We start from the raw sequence: 25,827 nt of genomic DNA, 5'->3' as shown, positions 1-25,827 counted from the left end.
CTCTGGGCTGCAGGGACATGAAGCAGCAATGCTGTAAGCAGCTTTAAGTCAGGTATGATTATAGATTATCAATTCATACCTCAAATCTACTTATTTGAAGCTTCTGATACGTAAGTAAATTAGAGAATGTCTAGAAAGAAGCGATCGGGGTTATTTCTTTTATTTCTTATTGGCTTGTGGATTCCTCTGTGCTAACCCCAGATGCTTTTGTTTGCTTGTAACCTTTAAGCTAAACCCCCAAGAAAGATAGTTTGAGTGCTTGATTTTTGGAAGTTGCTCTTTTAAAATCTAGCAAAAGCTTCTGTTCCAGATGTATTTTCTTTTTTGTTTTTAATAAAATTTTCCTTTTTTAAAGAACAGGGTTGGGTTTTCGGTGTCCTAAGAGGTTTGTAAAAAGAAAAGGAGTACTTGTGGCACCTTAGAGACTAACAAATTTATTTGAGCATAAGCTTTCGTGAGCCACAGCTTACTTCATCGGATGCATTTGGTGGAAAAGAGGTTTGTGCATATGCTGTTTAATTAACTGGTGGCAACAGCTAATTTCCTTTGTTTTCTTTCTCAGCTCTTCCACAGGGTGGGCATGAAAGAGCTTGAGGGTACCCCACAGGGAGGAATTCCCAAGTGCTCCTTCCTAGATTCAAAGGGTTTTTTTGTATTTGGGTGGTGGCAGCATTTACCAAGCCAAGGTCAGAGAAAAGCTGTAACCTTGGGAGTGTAATACAAGCCTGGAGTGGCAAATATTAAATTTTTAAAATCCTTGCGGGCCCCCACCTTCTGCACTTGAAGTGCCAGAGTGGGAATTCAGCCTTGGCAACTTCCAATTACACTTTCAAACAATCCCATTTGTAGAGCTTCAGAGGGGTAGCCATGTTAGTCTGGATCTGTAAAAGCGGCAAAGGGTCCTGTGGCACCTTATAGACTAACAGACATATTGGAGCATGAGCTATCGTGGGTGAATACCCACTTCCTCGGATGCATGTCATTTGTAGAGTTATTTTTGCCTTCATTGACTGTGATGCATTATCAGAAGCCAAGGAAAAGGTACCAGGGTGGGGAACATTATTATTTGAATCTCACATCAATTGTTCAGTGAATCAGTTTCCCAGCTGCTATTTTTGTTTTCACGTTTATTTGTTCTTTCTTTTCCCTGGCTTCTCTTTTAACTCTTGCCTTTCCTAGCACTGTATTTTATTTTAATTTAAATTGCAGGAAGAAAATAACAGCCCAGTTAGTGGGTTTGAGATGCATTGTGTTGCAAATGAGTCCTAGCATCAGTGTGCAGCTACCTTTGGTCTGTCATCTATTCTTCTTATGGCTCCATAGTCCAAAGTCAATGGGAGCTCAGGGCATCTGAAAATCAGACCTCTTATTTAGCTTAAAAAAGGAGCTGCGGACTAAATCCCTAGGTACACCAGAGCAATGCTCAGTGCATCCGAAGTGGGAAGGTACAGGTCTCTTCACAATACCTACCACTGATCTTAGGGTCTGAATGAACCTCTGGACCAAGTTACAGCAGCATCCCAAGGAGCTGCTCCATCAGTCAAGGTCTCTGAAGCACATCATGCTCTGTCCCTACCGCCTGACAAGTCCCCAGTCCCTGCATGCTAGGAAAGAACTATCTATGCCACAGGAGGCAAGTCTTGGCTAGCTATAATTATGTCTCTGGCAGAAGAATCCTCAGTGCTCCCTCTGCAGATTTAAGTCCCCTTTGTGCCTCTGTGGATGAGCAAAAGGACCTTGGGAGGGGCTGAGGGCCCTGTTCTTTTGATGAAGTTAGTGTAAATAGACACTGTTTCTGATCTGGGACTTTGCCTGCATCTTGTAATAAAATCTTCTCTGTTCACCTTTAAGGTTCTTTATAATCACATGCAGGTTCACAACAAATCTCTGAGAGGTTTACGAGCCTTCACAGAATTCTTATAAAAATCCCAGCAGTAGATTAAAAATAGGTGTGAGCTGCTTATATCCTGTACGTGGATATTTCAGAGCTCCTGGATCCCCATGTAAAGGTCATGCACTTAATAGTCTGAGGCAGATGGGAGACCTCCTCAAATCCTTTGCCACTCACTTTGCTTAAGCATCTGTCTATCGCCATGGGTAACATCAGAAACAATGGTTTCATCAGTTGGCCTTTACCTTTCTTCAACCCCTTAAAGAAAAAAATATCTTGGGGAGGCTGGAAATTTTTAGTCTCTAAACTTCCTGTTATTCACTCTACGTGGGAAGCAATCAACATGACTACATGTTTTTTTGCATTGTGTGCTGGCGCTTAAGCACATGACATTGACATATTTGTTTCTTATTGAATGAAAAAGTTTTATCTATTGGCTGCAAGCTAGCTGGGCAAACTGCTCTGGCGTTGACCTGAATTGCTGAATATAGTTGGATGTAAGGTTGACAGAGCCACTCCCATGCTGGTGAAATAGAAATTACACATTTCATAGAATACCAGGGTTGGAAGGGACCTCAGGAGGTCATCTAGTCCACCCCCCTGCTCAAAGCAGTACCAATCCCCAATTTTTGCCCTAGATCCCTAAATGGCCCCCTCAAGGATTGAGCTCACAACCCTGGGTTTAGCAAGCCAATGCTCAAACCACTGAGCTATCCCTCCCCCACTTCACTGGGGGATGCAAGTTGAATGTGGAACTCATTCCTGGCAGTTCTCTTAATCTATTTAACCAGCATGAAGTTTAATTCCCTTCTGTCTTTGTGGTTCAGTAGCCTTCTCTCTTCGTTTCCTGGTTTTCTTTTGCCTTACCCAAGCGTACACAGACACACTCTCACACACAAAATATAGTTTTTGAAATTGTGAGCTCCCACCCAAAGTCTTACACCAAAATTTGAGAATCAGTCAGAGTTCCTCAAAGGGAAAGCAGAGACTTCGGGGAATTTGCACATACTGTGGAAAACGGTTGGAAATCCCGATCTGAATGTTGTGACCTGATCCCATGTCTGTATATTAACTAATCAAGGTTTCCACAGCAAGTGAAATGTTCCTAAAGTCCTTAGATTCCCTTTGAACAACTCTGTTTTATTTTGAAATCATGACTCGAGACTTACCAGACACATATCGCAATATAAAGAGAGGGAAAACTCTAGTCCTGTATCACAATGGAATGTTCCAAAACAAAATAAAATCACTTCCTCACCAATCACCTTTTCCCCAGCACTTTGAGAGTTGCACAAAAAGATACCTCTTGCTTAGTAGCATTGGAAAAAACCTGGATTTTTTTATTGACTGGTGCTGAGATAATTGGTCTTCATAACTGAGCCTTTAATATGATCAAAAATGTTCCTCATTTCCTAAAGAAAAAGCCAGAAAATTGACCTCCAAAGCTGTTACAAGGAAACCTGAGTGTGATTTTTTTTTTTTTTTTTCTGCATCAGCGAATGAAAGATTCACCAACTGAGAGGGGAAAGTCTTGCCAGAGTCCTTCAAGGTGATGACATCATCCCGCAGAGGTTTCATGGTGCAAATTGTCTTCATTTTTCTTTCACTCTCAAAAAACCCAGTCAGAACGCTGTTGATACTAGACCCAGAATTAGAACTTCCCATAGCACTGTGCACCAAAGACAAATACAAGCACAAAAATAGGAAAGGAAGAAATTGCTTGTAATGAAAGATCAAGTTATGAATTAAAGATAATGGAAATGTAATTACTGCAGAAGCCAGCTGAGAGCATCCAAATGCTAAAATGGATTAACCATGAAACACTCATTAAAGTAAGTATTATCACATTTGCTTCTCTAACATCCTGTTTATAGAGATAAATCTAAACATAAATTGTGTTTTTTAAAAGGGGAGAAAAATAATTCCCCCCCAAGTGTTTTGATTTGGAATTCTTTGTATGGTGTACATAATTAAAACACCAGAACAGCTGTTTGCAAGGAGTGAAAATACATCACTTCCAATCTGCAGCAGCTCAGATGTTATAACTGAAAGCAGGCAGTTAATAAGACACTGGAGAGAAATCACTGATGCTACCCTTTCTTCTTTGCAGTGGAATAGCAATATTAGTACGAATGTGGCTTTCTTTAACTTCCACTGCTTTACAGAGCTAGCTGCTGCCTAAAGCATTACTCCTCTCCAATTTCCAATGCACAAAAATTAAATAATCCACCTGCTACCAACTCACTGAGTAAACAGACTTTGTGTAGGGCATTTTCATTGGGGTTAAGAGAATCCCATTTTAGCATTTCCAGTCAAAATGAAAAGAAAGTAGAGCTAGGTTTGCAATGAAACATTATACAGTAAGCACCTAAGAAAATCTTCACATGTAGAGCCAGATTTTCAGAAGTTTACGTGTGCATTAGCATTCCTATTTAGCATGCCCACATACTACAATCATGTGCACGGGTCATGTAATTGTGCCCACAAATGACAAATCATATTGGTCATTTGCACATTGAATTACCCTGATTGTGTGTGTCCACATGGTAATTGTGTGTCTACATTATGAGTGTTTCTGCATCCCAACGGATCCTATAACTATAGATAAGACACAGGAGCTTTCGAATGTCTCATGCAAGTTACATGCACCACTGCAACAGTAGCCACTAACACAACTTTCATTTATGTCACTTAGCTATCATCTCAAGCTTTTTGAGAAGATTTTTCTGTGAATTTGCATAAGACTGTAAATCACATCCCATTCTGTTTGCTCGTATTGATAATGACCACCAAAAAAATTAAAAGGGATAAAGGAAAAGAACACCAGTTGGTGTGAAGGGAAGATAATTAGCTATGATTACACTTTCTCACTGCTTTTTTTTTTTATTTGATCTGTGATGATACAAATAAATACCCAAACCTTGCTTTCTACAGTAAAGTCTCTGGAGGTGGCATATGACAAACCGCCTCATCATTCAGTGCCTTAAAACCACTTGATATTTTTCAGTGTCAATATCAAGATTGGTTACTTTGCATTATAAATCCCCTAGGATATTTTAGACCCGGTTATCTTTGTTCAGCACATTTCACAGGGTGATATATCCCAGAGGTAAGATTGACACAAACATATATATATATATATATATATATATATATATATATATATATATATATAAAAAAAAAACACACACACACAAATAGCCCTTCCCCCCCCCCCCACAATCTCTTGAATAAACAAGGCAGGATTCTTTGTGTGCAACTCTAGCTCTTGTTTAGGAAGCCTGTTTGGAATACGAGAACTGATATTTGAACAGCTCTTCAGACAAATCATCCACATGAATCACAGGTCAGTAGGAAAAACACTTCTTTTCTTGTCACCTGGAAAAGTGACATCTTTTGCTTTACTTTAAGCCTGGATCATCAGATCTCAACTTACGCAAAAGCTGCCTGTATTTATTGGGATTTTAGGTCAAGGTTTGCAAAGCGACTTATGGAAATTCCACATCCCATTCATATTAAACTGAACAGGCTTTGAAAATCCCACTCTTTTTGCATGACACAAGAAATGCTTAGCCTATTCACCCAAAGACAGGCAGACATCCTTGTATCTTTTCTGTGCAGAATTTCTGCCTTAAGGAGCCAGAAAGGCCTGGTCTGGCATGTTTACAGGTTGCATACAGGACATGCCATGCCGAATGACACCAGACAAGACTGCCATGGTGGGACACCTTTTATTAGCCCTAATATGGTGACTTTATTTATTTATTTATGCCTCCTGCTCTCCATTGTACTATGAGAGTGGTGCTGGTTACCTGTAATATTTAACACAGCAGCTAACTCACTGACTCTTAAAATGCAAGGATGAAAGAATTGAAACACTACAGCATCCACTGCTGTTGATACAGTATTTTTCTCTGATCAGTGACAATTATTACTTGATAATTACATTTAAACAGACCAATCGTTGTATACATTTCTGGTTAAACTCATCAGAGCTGGGCAGGAGCAAATAGCACAATGGGATACCATAAATAACATTCCTGGGGAAGTTCTGGCATTTGTACCTCTAATACCAATCTCAGGTGTGTCCTGTTGCATAGTTATAACAAGGAATCATTCTTGTTCTGCTCATGGTCCACGAGTCCTGTCCTTCATGGTGACTCAGGTTACACTTGGTCAGATTTACACTATTTCTAATATAAGCCATCTCTCCAACCAATAGTGGATGACTAACTGACAGGCCTTTCTTCTGTATTTTAAGGGAGCTATGAAAGGGTGAAACTGATGGGCTGAAGAGATGATTAGCTGGTATAGCTCCACTGAAGTTAGCAGAGCTATGGCAAATCACACCAGCTGAGGAGCTGGCTTTTTGACTCTGTCGGTACCTAGCATCCCCTTTGTGGCTGGAAGTTTGGAACTCGCTAGGCAGCATCTTTCCTCTGATTTCATCCTACACTTGCCTCAGCCCTGAAAGTCTGTGCTAGTCTACACTGATCCTCTGCCCAGTCTCTCCTAAGTAGCCCCTTCAGGCTATATTTTGCAGCCCTTATGTACATGAGACCCTGGGAAGAGGAAGGAGATTCCCTTCCTCTGCAGCATGGGGCCTGGGTCACTTGCTGGTTTGAACTAGAATAAACCGTGGGTTCTTTGTAACTTGGAGTCTCAATTTAAAGACTTGAGGACTTCAGTAACTCAGCCAGAGGTCAGGGGCCTATTACAGGAGTGGGTGGGAGAGGTTCTGTGATGTACAGGAGGTCAGACTAGATGATCATGATCTACGAGTAACCCATACTCTGACAAGCAGCCCTGCTGATAGCAATGGGTCTTATCCTGGTCTCATATACACTGGTTTCACACCTGTGTAATGCCATTGACAGCAATGGAGTGATGATTTATACCAGCGTGACATCAGAATCAGGCCCACCAGAGTGTTTCCAGATTACAAGCAGGCCTACTGGGACTCCAGTCCCCAGAGGCCCCAGTCAGTGATCAGGGCCCCATAACGCTAAGTGCCGTTCATATATATATAAAACAAAAAGATGATCCCTACCTCAAAGAGTTTACAGGCTAATCTTCAAAAGCCACCTGAACAGAATTAGTCAGAGACATTGACAGCACTAACATGGGGCCCAAGCCTGGAAGCAGATGTGCACTGCACTCTCTTCAGTGGAAGTAGGGGCTTCAGAGAGCAGGACTCTTGGTCTGGAGTCATTGGTGTATGTAAAATGGAAAGAAGAACGGAGAATAGCCCTCTCCACTTGAGCTGCTGGTGCTAACCCCAATTAATGGCATTGCAAGAGTCATAGCAATGGAGAGGATATTCTTAATTAGAAGACCCTCTCATAACTAATTAATTATTACTTGACTCATTATGAAGCAGCAAAATGTAATGAGTCGTAACTGTGAAATAGCAATGGAAAAAAATACCTAACAGCACCTGATGAAGAATGACCCTGCAACAAATTACCAGAGGCTTTGTGAAGTGCATCTTGATTTACTCCCTGTGTTTTTAAGAAGATTTTATTAATAACTTGCCACACTTCTTTGCACTTTCATCCTGCCTGTTTTTTTCCAAGCTAGTCAGACGCAGCAGGTGCTGCTATCCTTCGTGTCCTCAGACTGTCATTTCAAGTGTTCTTTGATCATTGGATGGTCCCAGACTTCCCTATCCAGGATTACAAGCTGAGTAAAATGTGGGACCTTATTGAACATCCAGTTCTGAGGCTGAAGAACTTATCGAACACATCAGGTCATGCTCCAATATCAAACCACCTCACCTGGTGTTTACAGATTTTCTGCCAATATTAAGTGTATATTTATCTGAAACTATGGCGGCCGCAAACATTGTTACACAGAGTGGCGTGAAAGAAGAACATTTCAACCCCCTTCTCTCATGGATCTTGCTGCTAGCAGAAAAATTGTGACATGAGCATATGTGTTTCAAAGTGGATGGCAGTTGGAGAGACTGGATGGCTCAGGGAGTGTGAACGCAATGCTAAGCCTTTCACCTCCAGGTCACTGGTTCAAATCTACCTCTGGTGACGAGCAATCAAGAGTGGCTACCATCTTATGTTTGTTGAATGCTGAATCCATTTAATATTCTCAGTACAGTTCATAAATTACAATTGTTAGCTGTATTGACAGCCTCAGCAAAGAGGACAAACACTAAGGCCTACTCAACACTTGAAAAGATTTGCCAGTATAGCTATATAGTACTATAGATGCAGTTTATAACAGTTCTCCAAACAAAATAAGTTCTCCCAACAGAAGCACTTCTTTGCCAGTATAACATCTACTTCTAGGGCTTTTGTCAGTCTAAAAAGGTTAAAAATCACATCCCTAACCAACATTACTATGCTAGCAAATGTCTGAAGTACATTCATGGAGTCTCTCTCTTCACAGGGTTTGGGGGGAAGCTAGCTCTGCCCATGCCTGTTCTATGGATAAAAAGAGGGGTCTCTGTTTCTAGGTTTGACACTCCAGCATCTTTCATTAGCACAATCATCTTTATTATATTTATTTAGATTTGAAATAATTTAAAAAGATGCCTTTTCAAGAATCTGGGCACGCTAACATTGTTAATACAATAAAATCCCAGCAGTATTAAAGCAGGAATTCAGCTAGTCCTTCATCTCCTACAGAAACTTCTTTCTACCACTTAATTTCTCTGGGAAGCACAGCCTCAGCCCCCTCCAAAAGTCTGTTGAACAGGTATTTTTTTCCAACATCCCTGGACAGTCATCAAATCCGGGCTATTTCACGCCGGGGGGGAGGGGAGCAAGATCCAAAGTCTTGGGGCTGTCACAGAACATCCTGCCAATGCCCTCGCTCTTTTCTAATGAGAAGGCCCCATCTTAGGCATGCTGCTGACCATCGCTGTGGCAATATGGCCTGGGGACAGAGCTGATCCCACAGATAGGCAGTCCTAGGCTATTTAGGGCTTGATGGGCCATAACGAACACCTTTGACTCCACCAGTGGGTAGCCAGTGCAGGTCCCAGAGAACTGGTGTCATATGCGCCCAGCAAGCTTCCCTATTCAGGAAGCAAGCTGTTGCATTCTGCACCAGTTACAGTACCTGAATGATTTTAAGCTATAGATCCCTGAAGAGTGCAGTGAAATAGTCTCATCTTGAGATAACGGTGGCAAGGTACACATCCAACAGCGAGGGTCACAATCTCAGCTAATCCTTTATTTTATTTTATTTTATTTTTTTTAAAAGAGATCTCTGGGAATTCGCTGCATGAGAATTACATATTCACGAAGGTCTGGATTTCCCATCTTTCTCCTTATAGCGTTTTGCTTTTCTGCGTTGTCTGCTCAAGTTTTCAGCCTGTTAACCGTGTGGTTTCCTTGCCTGGGCAATATTATTATTGTGCTTAAGATTCAGCCCTTTGATTTCCCTGAATTTTTCTTTCAACCCACAGCAGCTGAGCCTGGGTGAATGCAAAGCGTGTTTTAAAATGAAATGATGATTTCTTACCATCGCTCACATGCTGAATTCCCCAATCTAAAGTTCATGGATAATTTGTTCTGTGATAATAGTAAAGTGGGTAGAAAGCTGGCTAGATTGTCGGGCTCAACGGGTAGTGATCAATGGCTCCATGTCTAGTTGGCAGCCGGTGTCAAGTGGAGTGCCCCAGGGGTCGGTCCTGGGGCCCGTTTTGTTCAATATCTTCATAAATGATCTGGAGGATGGTGTGGATTGCACTCTCAGCAAATTTGCGGATGATACTAAACTGGGAGGAGTGGTAGATACGCTGGAGGGGAGGGATAGGATACAGAAGGACCTAGACAAATTGGAGGATTGGGCCAAAAGAAATCTAATGAGGTTCAATAAGGATAAGTGCAGGGTCCTGCACTTAGGATGGAAGAATCCAATGCACCGCTACAGACTAGGGACCGAATGGCTCGGCAGCAGTTCTGCGGAAAAGGACCTAGGGGTGACAGTGGACGAGAAGCTGGATATGAGTCAGCAGTGTGCCCTTGTTGCCAAGAAGGCCAATGGCATTTTGGGATGTATAAGTAGGGGCATAGCGAGCAGATCGAGGGACGTGATCGTTCCCCTCTATTCGACACTGGTGAGGCCTCATCTGGAGTACTGTGTCCAGTTTTGGGCCCCACACTACAGGAAGGATGTGGATAAATTGGAAAGAGTACAACGAAGGGCAACGAAAATGATTAGGGGTCTAGAGCACATGACTTATGAGGAGAGGCTGAGGGAGCTGGGATTGTTTAGTCTGCAGAAGAGAAGAATGAGGGGGGATTTGATAGCTGCTTTTCAACTACCTGAAAGGGGGTTTCAAAGAGGATGGCTCTAGACTGTTCTCAATGGTAGCAGATGACAGAACGAGGAGTAATGGTCTCAAGTTGCAATGGGGGAGGTTTAGATTGGATATTAGGAAAAACTTTTTCACTAAGAGGGTGGTGAAACACTGGAATGCGTTACCTAGGGAGGTGGTAGAATCTCCTTCCTTAGAGGTTTTTAAGGTCAGGCTTGACAAAGCCCTGGCTGGGATGATTTAACTGGGACTTGGTCCTGCTTTGAGCAGGGGGTTGGACTAGATGACCTTCTGGGGTCCCTTCCAACCCTGATATTCTATGATTCTATGATTCTAAGTGGCGCACAGGGCTCTGCATGCTTGTCATTTGGTTGTGTCCTTTTTAATTCAAAATTAGAGGTAAATCTCAAGACACCAAAAGAGGATCTTGCAGGCAGGAGCTACAGAGGGAAGGGACCACATTAAAGTGTGGATGGAGAGAGTAGTCACTACGACCTATAGAGAAAACTTGCACAGGACTGGCAAAAAGGGGATCTTGACAAGGTTGATTGCACAGAGAGTAAAGTGATAAAGAATTCTGTGGGATCTCACAGAACCTACAGAGACCTGGGCCAGAAACTGAGTAGTTTACAATTGCTGCAAAAATGAGAGATCCTGAATTAGCCTGAGCATCTGTATCTCCCACTGAATGCACAGCAGGTTTTCAGAACCTTTGATGTCTTCAAATGGAGCTAACCTGAGTAAAAGACCAAGTCCTAAAAATGTCTTCTAACATCCTGTACAGTTAATGTGGATCAAAGCAGTAGTCTATTTCACTGGGAATGTTCGAGTCATCAGTGAATTGCAAGAGAAGCGTATATTGGTGAATGCATTTATTAGCTTGTGCCTGTTTATTAACATCATACACAATTTCTACAGTTTTCGTGATTCTTTAACTGAGTCTTCAATTCAGTTAAAACAGGAGATTTTCTCTTTTAATTTGACTGATCTCCTGGGCAGACAGTAAAGCCAAATGCATTTTAATAACTCCTGATAATCTCTAGCATTTGTGCTTCTCATACCAGAAGCCCTAGAAATGAGTCTATTTCTTTTATATCTTTTAAATGAGTCAATAAATTAATTACACTTTGAATTTAGGGCTGGATAGCACTGGTTGGAGCAAGGTGTAGGGTGTAATATGCATGCTGGTATCCCCACCTAGCCAGCTTTTCCAAAGCACCTTTCCAAAGTTTTACATTGAAACCCTGCCCCCATGCACTCTTGAAACACAGGGTCAATTCTGAACACAGCCTAACAGCTTCGTGAGATCATCTGGTAGTTTTGTGATAGAGAATAGCATGACAGCAAACTGCTTCCACTCGTGTAGCTTAAACCAGGGTTTGAGGTATGAAATGCTAATGCATTAACCTACTAGTGCCCCCTAACCCCAGTAGTAAGTATATAATTCCATATTCTGTTGGAATTGTGAGAGACTGGTCTCAGACTTAGAGAGCAGAATGCATTCACACAAGGCCATAGGAACCACTTAAGCTGCTAATGTAGGGCACCATCTTTGCATAAGGCTTTGCATGGGAATGAATTTCACACACTCAGAACAGAGCCATGCTCCTTAATAGTAATGAATAAAAGTTAATTAAATCACCATTCTGCAGACAGTAGACCTTGGTAAGCCATAAAATATACAGGCTGAGCCAAACCAAGAGGGTCTTATTTGTCTCCAGGAACCAAGACACAAGTTGCCTATATAACTAGCATTGGCAGAATTTGGGGTGGGGAGGAGGAGGGTAATAATTCTGATGGATAATATCTGTTTATTTCTATTTATTTATATCAGTTTAAATTTTCACAGTTGTGGGGAATTATGGGAGGGTCAGACAATAATTATTTAATGGCAGTAGATGTTGAGATTCAAACAGCCAGCGCTTTATAGCCCATAAAACACATTTTCAACACCATCTGTCAAAATATACAAAGTATATAGCTTTAACGTTCACTGACACTGACTGATAAAAATCTAGCCCTTCGATGCCCATATAAGCCGTATCCAGAGGAATGTTCGAGGTCTCTGTGACAGTCTGGAAGTGGTGCCAGAATATTCTCACTGACTTGGCTCATCTTCATTCATCAACACAGAGCTCTTTGTAGGAGCCCATCTTGTGACTTCATTAGCTTGGCTATCTTCAACAAAAAGCCCCATTGTACTAGTGATCATCCACAGACAACCTTCTGCTCAATTTTCTGCTAAATAACTGATAACACCTCTTGCCAGCACTCGGTGTCTTTAGAAAAAAAGAAATGAACCCCAAAGTCTTGAACTCTACCACTTGGGATGGAATGTTACCAGCAACTTTTCCATGCATAGACCTCCCCATGGATAAATGCAGAAATTTGGAGACCCTGGGCTGAATGCAACTTGGTTTGGCATTCTGACATAGGGGGACCATTAGGTACCCAACTCCTGAGCTCATGATGACCTCTCTGCTCAGAAATCATTTGGCCAGGTCCTCAGGTGCTTACTCTAGGAAACTCCCATTGTGCCATGATCTTTATGAAGTTCATAAACTTTCTTTCCTAAAGTCTTTAGGTGGAGGTTATGCCTGCCCAAGGACTTTCATCATTGCCTCAAATATTCTCACTTTTTTTACCAGCCATTAATAAGACAGAAGATGTTCTAAATCTAGGAGCTGATATGAACAGGGGCTGGGCATCTGCAGGCTCTAGCATCTTGGCAGGATTTGGGACTCTACACTTCATCCCTGATCCAACAAAGCACTCAAGCACTTGCTTATATTTAAGTATGTGCATAGTCCAATAGCCTTCAGTGAAATGAATGATGTGCTTACAGTTAAACATGTACTATCCTGGGCTAGGGGCTTAGAATGTCCATACCCTACTGAGCAATCTGGCAATCTGTTATTGAATGAAAAGGTGATGAATGTCCATAAAACACAGAACAGAATGGAGAAATGTCACCATCTCTAACTTAATTATTTCATCCAGTTAATGCAAACTGGGTACATCACCACAACTCAATTAGAGGGCAGATTTTATGAATATTTGATCAAATCCTGGCTGATCTCAAACGAGAGATAATGAAGCTTAAAAATGTACTATGATGTGCTAGAGGCTATATAAAATGTGTGTTAAAAATCTGCTGGAAGACAGATTAACATGTAGTGCAGAAAGGAGAGAAGGAATTCTGAACAACAAATTGAGCCATCTGGCATGTTTCATTGGTGGCATGTATCAGAAGACAAAGAAGAATCACCATATGGACCTAGCTACCAGACTTAATGAAAGATTATGGGTTGACTGTAATTTCACTCACCCCAGATTTACATTGGTGTAACTTCACTGACCTCATTTGCGTTAATCCTGATTTACACTGGAGAATACGAGATCACAGTCAGGTCTACTATATTCTGCATCCTGGAATGACAGAAAGTTACATATGCATGTGCAGAGTGACATGATACCCAAGGAGAACAATGGGATTGAGAAAATGTATACCCACTGGTGAAATATCAAAAGATGAAACAGTTTTCCCATGGTTCCACTGTTTTTATACCACAACCCAAAGCCATGACAATATTATCAATATTATTCATCTTGTGTTCTTTGAAGATTACCTGCTTTTTCTGGAACACTGCATGGTCAACAACAGAGCCCACCAATTCCTTATGGGCCACAAGAACTTTATTATAATATGTGTAAAAGTGATCTTGCTACTTAATGCCCAATAAAACAATTCTACTCCAATAAAGCAATTTATTCAGTGTCTAAAATGGTATTTTGAGAGTCTGTGCCAAATATTGAAGGTCATGAATCAGGAAGAATAAACCATAAAATAAGCACTTTCTTTTCCTCCATGAAAATGTTGATTGTGAATTTGACTACACATAAACCATAGACAGTCCTTTACATAAAGAATTTATATGAAATCCTCTGAGTTTGCTTTTGGGTGGCCAAAAAAGAGATGATTTGCCACAAACTAGACTCTTTCCCCACCCTCTTCTTTTCCTTTTTGTCCAGCCTTTTGCAGTCAGTTGGATTTTTATCATGTTTATAAATATAGTTTTCAATATAATGTTCTTCCTCAGTGGCATCAACACCTAAAACATACTTTGTCTGATTAGTTCTTGACCCCAAATGAGTCTTGTCTGTTTTCTGTGCTTCTAAATACACATTTGCCATATGCTGCATCATATGTCACTTTACTTTCTAATGCCCCTTGGGATTAAGTGTTATGAGGCTTTTATAATAAACCCATGGCTGTTAGAGTCAAATCTTGGAAACCAAGTTTCATCAAACTGGGAAAATCTTTTGTGAAACCCAAAATTTTAATAACATCAAAAATGTCAACGTTGTCATGAAACCCAAAGCACCATCATGTCCTCCTGCCCCTGGAACTTGTGGGTCAAGTTCCAGTCCAGGAAGCAATGCATTCCCATTGAAGTCAGTAGGATATGATCCGATCTATATCAAAGCTGAATTTGGCCCTCGCTTCCAATAAAAATCATAATATATATTTGTCACAGCTATGTAGCTCTATAACAGTGCAGCTCACCCTGCATGGGATCTTCTCAGGTTAGAGATCACAGTCATAGAATATAAGGGTTGGAAGGGACCTCAGGAGGTCATCTAGTCCAACCCTCTGTTCAAAGCAGGACCAATCCCCAATTTTTGTCCCAGATCCCTAAATGGCTGCCTTGAGGATTGAACTCACAACCCTGGGTTTAGCAGGCCAATGCTCAAACTGCTGAGCTATCCCTCCCCCAAGGGAGACAGTGCAGAAAACAAAGGCCAGGGGTGGCTGGTCTTTAAGGCACCCTTTTATTCTTCCTGAGTTAGCTTTCTCACAGAGCCTTCCATGTGGCCAGAACTTTGGGTAATGGTGTCTAATGTTTCAGCTATCTTGCTCCATAGAGGAGTTTAATTGCTTATTATTTAGCCAGAATGAAGGATGGCTAGCACACCAATCAGTTTCAACAGGGCTGCGATTGCCCATCAATCAAGTCACACTTGCTAGTAGCTACCAACACCCTTCAGTATAACAATAACAGTATTACAGCACTGTATGCAGTCACAGCAGCCATTCCAACCCAGCACTGGATCTCCCTTGAATTTCAATAATATCCATGCTGGTTGCTGCATGGAAAAGTTTCAAATTGCAACTATTACTGTATTAATCACTTCCATTTGAACCCTCTAATTCTCCAGTGGCTCACTGTCCAGTGACAAAGTGGCTTTTTAAGCTGGGAATGGTGGAGCGCTCCTTTTACTACTTTATCATACCCTCATCAGGGTATTTGTTTCTTCCACATGCACCCATGTAATTTCTCATTAACTACTAGAGGAGTAATTATTTGCATCATGAGTAGAATATTTTCTTCCTTCCACTTCCAGCTGAGGAGGAATTGCTGCTGCAGTAGCTAAGAGTGGGGGACAGGGAAAAGGATTTATGATGAAATTGAAAAGCCATAAAAGCCAGAATGGAGGGAGAAGTGTGTCCAAAAGAAGCTGCATTCATTTGATTCTCACTTTCAGAGCTGATTATCCAAGCTTCCTATATATTTCAAATAAGCGTCAATCTTCAGACACAGCAGCACAGCATGGAAATTTTGTGAGCCCAGGAGTACTTTTTATTTGTAATCCCAGCTCAGCGTTTGCCAGCTCCAGTACCAGACTGAGCTCCTGGGGGGCCCTTCCAAAAGGACTACAACTATGATGGCTGCCAGAGTCCTCTGACTCCCAGCATGCTTTGAGTCAGGGGTGGGGACAGAAGGATCTAGAAAACTGTTCTGGAGCCAATAGGAAGGCTTCTGCCTAGGACAAGCAGTTCATGGACCAATGACAATACAGGGCTGCACCACCCTCAGTAAGGGGACTGGCTGACTTTAAAAGGTAAGGGCCCCTGGGCTGTAGTAGTAACTATAGCTCCTGTGGCGCCTTAGAGACTAACAAATTTATTAGAGCATAAGCTTTCGTGAGCTACAGCTCACTTCATCGGATGCATCCGATAAAGTGAGCTGTAGCTCACGAAAGCTTATGCTCTAATAAATTTGTTAGTCTCTAAGGTGCCACAAGTCCTCCTTTTCTTTTTGCGAATACAGACTAACACGGCTGCTACTCTGAAACCTATAGCTCCTGTAAGGCTTTTGGATCCATCTAGTTCATAGACCTCAGGCTATTCACATGCCCCTCCTTCCCCACCCATGTACCCTGCCCAAATCCCTGCTTTGGTTCTGCAGGGAGAGTCAATGGGAGCTGTGCATGGGCTAACCACCCGCTATGCAAGCTAGTTGAATCCAGCGAGCACAGGTAACCATAGCACTGACGACCATGCCGTATGAGTGACAGTGCGAGTAGTACAAACGGCATGGATTCTGGGTAAGTACTTGGCTCACTAGCCCATGCTACACTGTGACCACGGCTATTTTTACACATATTAGCTGGGTTCAGGCTTGCCCAGGAAAGTTAGTCTGTGCATAGCTTTTGCTGTATGGACATACCCTAAGAATTCTTGAGTCTTGCATAGTCTCTGCAGTCTGGTTTCTTTGTGCTGTCTCTCCTACGTTCAAGCCTTCAGCCCCTGCTGGGGGGTGCAAGATGGCCCCTCAAGGAAAACACCTTCCCATGCCTTCCCACCTCCTCTCTAATATACACCAGATCAGTGGAGGAGCTTGTAATGTGTCTCCTTGCTTTCCAAATCACTTCTAAAAATCCTCATGGAAGCTGATAAGCCTGAGTCAACACAGGATTGTGTAGATTCCTCTTTTTTCTTTTTTTTTTTTTTTTTTTTTATTGCTGAGTTGTTGGATTTTTTTTTTTAAAGGAACAAAGCATGTGCCAATAATATGTCTAGTATCATATTTTGGTATTATTAGGAACTCGTGTTTTCAGACATTAAGCCTCATTTGCATGCTGAGCCTGGGATAGAAACATATTAATCACTTATTCATTAATTATTTTCTGTATTGCTTTAATATCTCAAGGGCCCATTCACATTGTGCTAGGCACTGTACAAACATAGAACAAGAAGACAGTCCCTGCCCCCAAGAGCTTACAATCTAGATATAACACAGGATGTAACAGGTGGATACAACAGACAGAGAAGCAAAACATAATTTTGAGATTATTCTGATAAGTTATCTCTCATTCTTCCCTGATTCTGTAGAGCAATGGTTCTTAAATTGGGGTGCATGCGCCCCCTGGGGATGCGAGATGCCCTTTCTGGGGGTGCAAGACATGCCAGATTTTTTTAGAAGGTAAACTATCAAAAACACAAATTAAGCACATGCACGTAAGTACAACTACTTTGTTTCATCAAACCTATGTATTTATTAACATGATACATTTTTAACCATTACTGTAATATACAAACAAAAAATATATCTATATTTAAAGAACTGACCTACTTCAACAATTTTTGATAAGGGGTGCGAGAACATATTTTGAGAACCAAAGGGGTGCAGGCTGCAGTAATGGTTAAGAACCACTGCTCTAGAGGAAACATTCTCCATTAATCAGGGATTCAGTGCTATTTTGATTCACCTATTCTTTTGATCACCACAGTAATTTACCTTGTGTTCCATTAAGGAAAGGTACAACATGCTTCCCTGTGAAGTGTGAAATCATTTAAGTGGAACAGTTTCTTGTTGTTTTATCATTCCTACAGGAAGGGAGGAAAAAACCACAATCTTTCGCAATCACAGCTTTTCAGCTTTTCTGTGTCTTTTGTCCTTTGGCAGTGTATAGTCTTCCATTCGGTTTATATGTAGCAGCTGTCAGAACACAGAGAACAGGTTTTATGTTGTGATCTTTTTTTAAAAAAGATCACTAACTTGCATGACTGGAGCTAGTGATGGGCAAACCTCAAGCAACCAACATTGGGGGGCCAAATTCTGAGGAGGTGCTGAGGACAATGGGAGTTTAGTTGCTCAGTATCTTTCAGCTCTCTGACCTGTGGGATCCTGCCAGGTGTCTAGAATCACATGGGGAATGCTGAGCACGGATCCCATTGAGTTCAATTGTCTTTAACCCAGAAGGCAAACGGCAGAATCAGACTCTGTGAAATTATCTGAATCACCTGCAAAATTGGAATGTAAATCTCAGGAGAACAGGTTTTCTCATGATTTTTTTTTATGCATTTTCTGTTTCCAGACACACTGGAAATGCTACAATACTGACCTCTCTCACTGTATCTCTTTACTTTTGTTTCTGCTTCCGGGGGGGCGGGGGGAGTGTGTGAAAATTCAAACTGATGTGGGAAAACTTCACCCAGTTCAGTGCTTTTTAGCACCTCCATAAGGTCTCGCTCTGTACAGGTTTGGTTTGTGTTCGGAGAGAAGCTTTGTATTGGCTCTTATTGTAAGCAGACCCCATGGCCCACACATGATATATACCTCACTAGTTTTCATTGTCGTTCAGAAATTTTCCTCAGAAATTTCCAGAGAGGATTCCAAAGAGTGCAGCTGCAAAACCCTAAACACACACACACACACACACACACACACACACACACACACACACACACACACATATTTACTATTATGTCCCCAGAGGCTTGTAATGAAATTTCAGTCTTCTCGTACCTTGGGAGCAAATAGACTGCCTTCAATATGAAATTCCTTTAAAACGCTAAAATAACTGGATATGCCCAGTTGGCTGGAAAAGAAGTCACTTTGTGTCTGTAATGGAGAGTAACTGTGCAGGTTTGGCTGTTTTCTATAGTGTTATTTCTTATATTTATTGCATAATAGTAACCTGTGGACAGCTCTTGCAATTTAACATGAGTGTCACAATAATTGGGGTTTTTCTTAAAGCTCCATCTCCTGGAGTTGTGTGATTTTTGTGAGAACTTCAGCTTAAGAAAAGGAAGTTTATAGCTATCATGGTTACAATGTGAACCCCTCAATGCTCAAAAACCAGAAGACAAATAAGAATATCCCAACACTTATTACTTTTTTTAAATCTCATGATTTATTAAAGGCAGGCCTAACTCATGGTTTTGGAACCTTTGGGGGTTGGTGAAACTGTAATAGCAATGAGATGCTTTGGCCAGAAGACTTCTAGGTGATTATTACAATTATTGAAACATACTGTTCAATAGTGCAATGGACTGGGAGTTAGGACTCTCAGATTCTGTTCTTACTCAGTCACTGTTTCAGTGTGTGACTTTGGGCAAGTTGCTTAACTTCTCGATGCTTTAGTTGAGCTATAAAACCTGTGCAACAATCGCCTTATAAAGGTGGTGTAGGGTTTCATTAAAATTGGTAGAACACTTTGAGATCCGGTGCAGTGTAAAGGTGAGTTTTATTGTTATAACATCACCGAAGGCATGTCATAACTGTCAAGATGGACATTCTACCCTTTATTATTGCCCTATTAAATGTTTGGTCAGTTGCCAAACACTCCAATAACTGTAACAATAATGAATAATCTGAGTGGTTAGGCCTCATACTGTCTTGAAATTGCCTCACAGTCCTAGCTATAACTTTTTCTTTCCTTAGGCATTTTCTTCCTTAATGCAGTACTAGCATTTAGTGAAGAGACGCAATAGCCCCATAGACACAACAATGATGACCCCATGGCTTTGCTTAATGTATCCAGGCCATGAGCCGAAGCTTCAGTAACAGCTAAATTCACTGCACTCCAGTTCTTTCTACTTACTATTCAGAGAGCATCTCTAAAACACAGCACATATGCCTCATTCATCAGAAAGCTTGGGGTGAGGGATAGCTCAGTGGTTTGATCCTTCGTTTGGGCCATTTAGGGATCTGGGGCAAAAATTGGGGGATTGGCCCTGCTTTGAACAGGGGCTTGGACTAGATTACCTCCTGAGGTCCCGTCCAGCCCTGATATTTTATGAAAGCTGGAAACTTGCTGTCTATTATTGTAAGTTACTAACACACGCTGCTGTGGCAGACAAAGTCAAACCCTGGTTAATACTCCATAACAAGAAAGAAGGTGTAATCCAAGAGACGCACAAGGCCTTACTTGTCTATAAGATATTCAGCCAGAAATCCTAAGGCAGTCAGATGATCTGTGAAGATGAGACTTCACTGCAATATATATAGGAACCCATAACAAAAATCGATGATAAATTGCAGTGGGCAGGTTACATGCTTTGCAGCTAATAATGTGATATAATCAAGTGAAGTCTATGTACACAAATTATGGCCATTGAGAGATGAACGGAGACGTTGATACACTCTATTCCTGCAATCTATATTCTCAGGTACAATCCAGCCAAGCCTTTTATTCAAAATTAAAACAATGTGAGCTTTTATAACTGCTGAACTGTACTTTTTCATTTCTTTCATCATTCATTGATAAACTACAAGCCAAAGAATACAGAGGAGGCAGAAAGACACAGCTAGACAAGCCTATGGCTAGTGAAAGAGACGGAGGCTGGTCTTGTACTTACAGCACTGAACTGGGACTCAAGCTATCTCCATTTTATTCCCTGTTCTGCTACACACTTCTTGTGTGACCTTGGTCAAGTCACTGAATCACTCTGTGTCTCAGTTTCCAAGATGTGAAATAATTAATAAATTAGTCCAAAAATGAATTTCATCAATTCTTTCTTCAAAAACATATTATGAAAAAATTTTGATTTTCAAAATGTTTTTTTCAACCAAAACCACCCCCCCTGAAAATCTTTCAGTTGTCAGTTTTCACTTTATAAGTTTTTGTTTTTCCCTTTTCTCTCTCTTCAGTGGCAAAATAGAAGAATGGTGAAAAAATGCTAAGGATGAAAAGGAGGAAAAAAATTTTAACTGAAAAATGTTGATACATAAGAGCATTTCAGCAACTCAGGAGGACCACGGTGCATCATGAGAGATGTAATCCTGCCAAGAAATAGGGCTCATAGAGAAGAATGAGGAACCGAGAACTACAACTCCCATGAGACACTGTAGTGATTCAGCAGATATTTAATGTCAACCTGGAACAAAAGATTTTTATTTTGATTTTTTCTGATTGAAAATTCTGCTGAAACTGACCTTTTCCCTTGAAATTTAGATTTCAATGATGCCCTATTTCCAAAGCAGCATTGACTTTAAATGCGATTTGTGCTCCTAAATCAGAGAGGTGGTTTTTAAAATCATGCCCTTGTTGCCCTGGCATGGCAGAACCTTTAAAGCATCCTAAAATTCTAAAAGTTTTAGGATGTGTTTGCACCTGCAAAATGCAGCGGTATTTTTGTGACTGCGCAATTTTTCACAGGAATAAGCCAAATCTAAGAAAGAGGGGAGGTCCAGCTTCAAATGTACTACTATATGGTCATGGATTTTGTTTTCTGACTTCAACCTCATTCAGTGCTGACCTTTGGTCAAACAGAACTCAAAATGTGGCACTCCTGAAATATAAACCAAAGGGGGTAAATAGTCACCTGTGACTCTCATTGTTCCCCACCCCCTTTTCAGCTCCTGTACATTCACACTGTTGGCTCATGTCTAATTCCCCTTCTCCCTCATTTCTTCCTCTTTCTTTGTTAGAAAATCCAGTTACAGCTTGTATCATGACTTCTGGCCTGATTTGGTTCCAGTTGAGGTCTATTTCTAGTATTAATCATAGATGTGGTTTAAACTAAATGTTACATAACTGTTACAAAGGCCAGATTCTTTTGGGAAAAGAAAAATCCCTTCACCATAGAACAAGATCTTTATCCTAACACAGAGTTATTTGAGCTCAGTGGTAATTCAGGGCTGTTAGAAGAGCAAGTCGATGGTTGCTCTTGTTACTTTCATGGCCTACAAACAGAAGTTAGATTAAAAACTACTCTTTCAAGAAGCTTGCAACATGGCATGACTTTAGTTCTCAAAATCCAGGACTTTAACACATGAGAACCCTAAAACAGAGAGAGGCCAAGCAGGCTGCTTGTTAAGGCAGAGGGGCACAACTTACCCCACCTTGCTGCACACTGGCACTTAGCAGACTGAGTCTGATCACATGTTCCCCTATAGAACCCATTAGCCTGCAAGCAGAACCAGGAAACCCCTTGCAAATTGAAGCAATAGAGCTTACAATTCCTACTCAGTTTTCAATACACCACAGCTATCTTGGCTAACGCACAAGGAACTGAACCAGGGCTCTACAGAGCTAAAAGCATAAGCAGCTACCGCTTAAGCTAAGGCTCTTTTGCTGGGTCTTTAACACTCCTGGCCTGTGTGGATTGGTGCAGAAGTGGACCCGTAATACACACTCACGAGTGGGTTATACAAGGGCCAGCACTCCATGTTGGACAGTAGAAATAACCGTGTGCAGTTTTGGGGTTTTTTACTATAGTGATTTTTCTCCCACTGGCTTTCTTAAAAGAAAATATACCAACTGTCTCTCAGCTTATTATTTTCTTTTATCCATCTAGTTTCAGGATCTCTCCAATGGTTAGGAGAAAAAAAAATACCAGGGAGCTTCAAACAAATCACACTGGGCCTTGCAAGGACCAGAGCCAAAAGTCAATTTTAATAATGTGCATCCTCCTGAGAGGACAATAACATTCATGAGAGAAATCACCACTGTGTCTTTGCACACACAGAAGCCTGAGTATCATTAGATACGGGCAGAGCAGCTCCTGAAGGTGCATGGGAAGGATGAAGCATAGAAACATCTTTTTAAGTTGCACCGTAAGATTTTAAAGGCCCAATAAATTTTTGACAGTTCATCCGGCTCACCATAAAAACAGCTCCCCTTTGCATGTACGAGCTGCTAGTTAAGGGCTAGACTGAGCCTTCAAGCACAGCCCTGAGCAAAGGGTGAGCTTTCAACTATGCCACCCGATGAGAAGTCGCGGGTAGCATTGTATCTCAGAGCCATGCCTCTGAGTCTCAGTACCCTTGCCCGCATCTTCCTCTCCACTTCGCTGCTGGCCTATGTCACTAGCAAATTAATGACATAGGGATTAGGTGGGTGGAGCTAAAACTGTGACTCGTCTCCCCACCCACATGCTCCACGGAGGGAGGAAATGAGCGCATAATCCCACTTCCTCCTGTGTGCCTGGTCTCAAGGTCTGGGCAGCCCATACAGGGCTGTGAGGGAAGTTTACACTCCCTAACTTCCTTGTATAGGCATATGGTGCAACCTGGTCTACACATAAAGTTTCACTGGTTTAACACCTCCCTCTTTACTGGTCCGAGTAGATGGCTGGGTGCCTTGCAGGGAGTTATCTTGCTCCAATTTTATGATGCTGGAACTATTGGGTGAGGTTCTATGGCCTGTTATGTGGGTCAGATTAGATGACTGTGATAGTCTCCTCTGGCCTTGAGAAGCTATGAAACTAGGCCCATCTCCCTGCAGATATTAGGTACCTAACTCCCATTGATTTTGTTGGGAGATAGGTTCCTAAATATCTTCAGGGCTTTACTCCCTACCTCAGAGCGGGAGAGAACAAGGGGAGACATTGTGATTCTTGCACAATCGACTCCCTGCTCGTGGGTCAAGGCAGCTACACGCTGCCTCTTACTCAGGGAAGACTGTAGAATTGCAGTCTAGATCGAAGGTTTTAGATCCTTCTTCTGCAGAATGGATACTTCAATTGGCACAAATGGAGAGGGGGAAAAAGAGGGTTATCTTCTGATGGGACTCAAATTCCAACATGCCTGCCACTGTATATTGTGCATGCCTTGTCTTCTATTTGCTCAGACAAGTCTCTGCTAAAATACCAGAAGTCTCCACTATACATTTTTTTAAATAACAAAATAATATGCACACAGCAAGTTCTGTGTTTGGTTTAGAATTGGACATAATTAGGAAGGTTGTAACTGAAGAATAGGACCAGAGACAGTTAATTATATTCTTTACTGCACTGATAAAGCTGAGCCTGACTCTAATAACAATGGCCTTGAACAGTAATAATAGGTTACATACATTTCTGTTGCAAACTGCTGTTAGTTCATTCCCTTGCTGTGTGCCTCACAAGTGTAGCTATCTGCATTTGCATTCCTAAAACTTACTTCAGTTACCTTTCTTGATAAGGCAACTAAATCCAAGCAGATATTACTGCCTGTTTCATGGCAAAGTCTGTTTAAAAATATTAAGGCCCTCTTATCTATATATTTTATCTTTATCTGAGTGCCACTCAATTCTGTGTAACTTCTAAAAGGTATAGAAGGCAGGTCATGGTAAGTGAGGTGAACTTTTAGGGTTGCTTGCTAAATATGCAAAACTTCAAACCCAAAACAATATTGGGTTAGTATTAGCTGTTGTTTTCTATGCCTATGAATGCACAGAATGAAACATGGGAATGGTACATGGGTAATTAACCTTATGGACAACATAGTCTGGAGCTCTCAAGTCTGACTGCATTTTCGGATTTTAGTTTGGCCATTTCTCCACTAATTTTGATGTACAGGGTGTCACTGGAAAGCCAGAAAAAAATACAAGCTTCTATTTGTTTATTAACCCAACAGGTTAGCTGGTTACTTTGAGAGGGAGAGAGGAAATGCCCCCACAGCAACAATACAGTTATCTGTAGGGAAAATATCACAAACCCCATATCTGGTGACCTTTTAAAACATGGGTGTCAGTGATCAGGCAGGCAGTGTGGGTCCTCGTTCTAGTCCTAGCTCTGCCCCTGACCTGTTGCATAACCTAGGACAAGTCACTTAACCTTTTTGTGTTTCAGTTTCCCTACCTACAAAATGGAGCCAGTGATATTTACTGTCCCTTATAAAGCTCTTTGAAATCTACAGCTGAAAAGTGGAAGATACGGGGCTAGAGGAGTTCTGCTCTGCCTGCCGTGCCCCAGAGCTGGAGGAATTCGTTCTCCCCACCACAGCCCAGGGGAGAGGAGCTCTCTCTCTCCCTGCCACAGCCCAGGGGCAGGAGGAGTTCTGCGCCCCTCGCTCTCCCACCTGCAGCCCCAGGATGGGAGAAGTTCTGGGCCCCCCGCCTGGTTCTGGATGAGCTCTCTGCCCCCCCCTTTCTTCTATGGTATTTCGTCCTAACATGCAGTGCACAAACTCAGGGAGGTCATACACATATTCCCATAATGTGAGGTCATGGATGCATGTGGGCCTACTTGGTTTGCACATGTTCCCCCCCATAAAGTTAAGGAACTTTCAAGGTGGTTCAAAGGTATAAAGAAAAGGAGTACTTGTGGCACCTTAGAGACTAACAAATTTATTTGAGCATAAGCTTTCGTGAGCTACAGCTCACTTCATCGGATGCAGTGAGCTGTAGCTCACGAAAGCTTATGCTCAAATTTGTTAGTCTCTAAGGTGCCACAAGTACTCCTTTCTTTTTGCGAATACAGACTAACACGGCTGCTACTCTGAAACCTGTTCAAAGGTATAATTCATTGAAATGGTGAATATACTGCTGTTTATTTCTTTGCATCTGATGTATGTGCATGTGTTGATATGGTTTAATGTGTGTATATATAATATGTGCGTTTAATGTGCCTTCCCCCTCAAAAGCAGTAAAATTTAAATTCTTGCGAATGCCCCTAATTCTAGCTATTAAATAATGATGACTGACCAGTGGCTGTTTGGGCATGTGTGAGAGGTCAGGGAGACTTTGAGTTTGCAGGATTTCATTTTTCCAGATGGCTTCATACAGAAGCATAAAGCTTGGCTTTGGGCTTTCTGTGTCTGTACCTCGCTGATGGGAGATCTTTCTCCTGCATTCATTAGCCTCATCTTCATAGAGCTTA

At 41.6% G+C, this 25,827-nt stretch overlaps 1 long non-coding RNA gene across 2 annotated transcripts; it reads left to right on the top strand.

Annotated features, from left to right (window-relative positions):
- LOC119842251 lies at window positions 1-22,679 on the top strand. 2 transcript variants are annotated; one of them, XR_006275376.1, is made up of 2 exons: window positions 1-52; window positions 20,894-22,679. It is a non-coding gene; the product is annotated as an uncharacterized LOC119842251 (long non-coding RNA). The 2 variants fall into 2 exon arrangements; XR_006275375.1 differs by lacking the exon at window positions 1-52 and adding an exon at window positions 3,252-3,723.
- Window positions 22,680-25,827: the final 3,148 nt, after the last annotated feature.

Source organism: Dermochelys coriacea, chromosome 13, assembly GCF_009764565.3.
Source record: "Dermochelys coriacea isolate rDerCor1 chromosome 13, rDerCor1.pri.v4, whole genome shotgun sequence".
Classification (NCBI taxonomy): Eukaryota; Metazoa; Chordata; order Testudines; family Dermochelyidae; genus Dermochelys; species Dermochelys coriacea.
The sequence above is the reverse complement of the archived record's forward strand: the minus strand, read 5'-3'. Positions and strand labels throughout refer to the sequence as shown.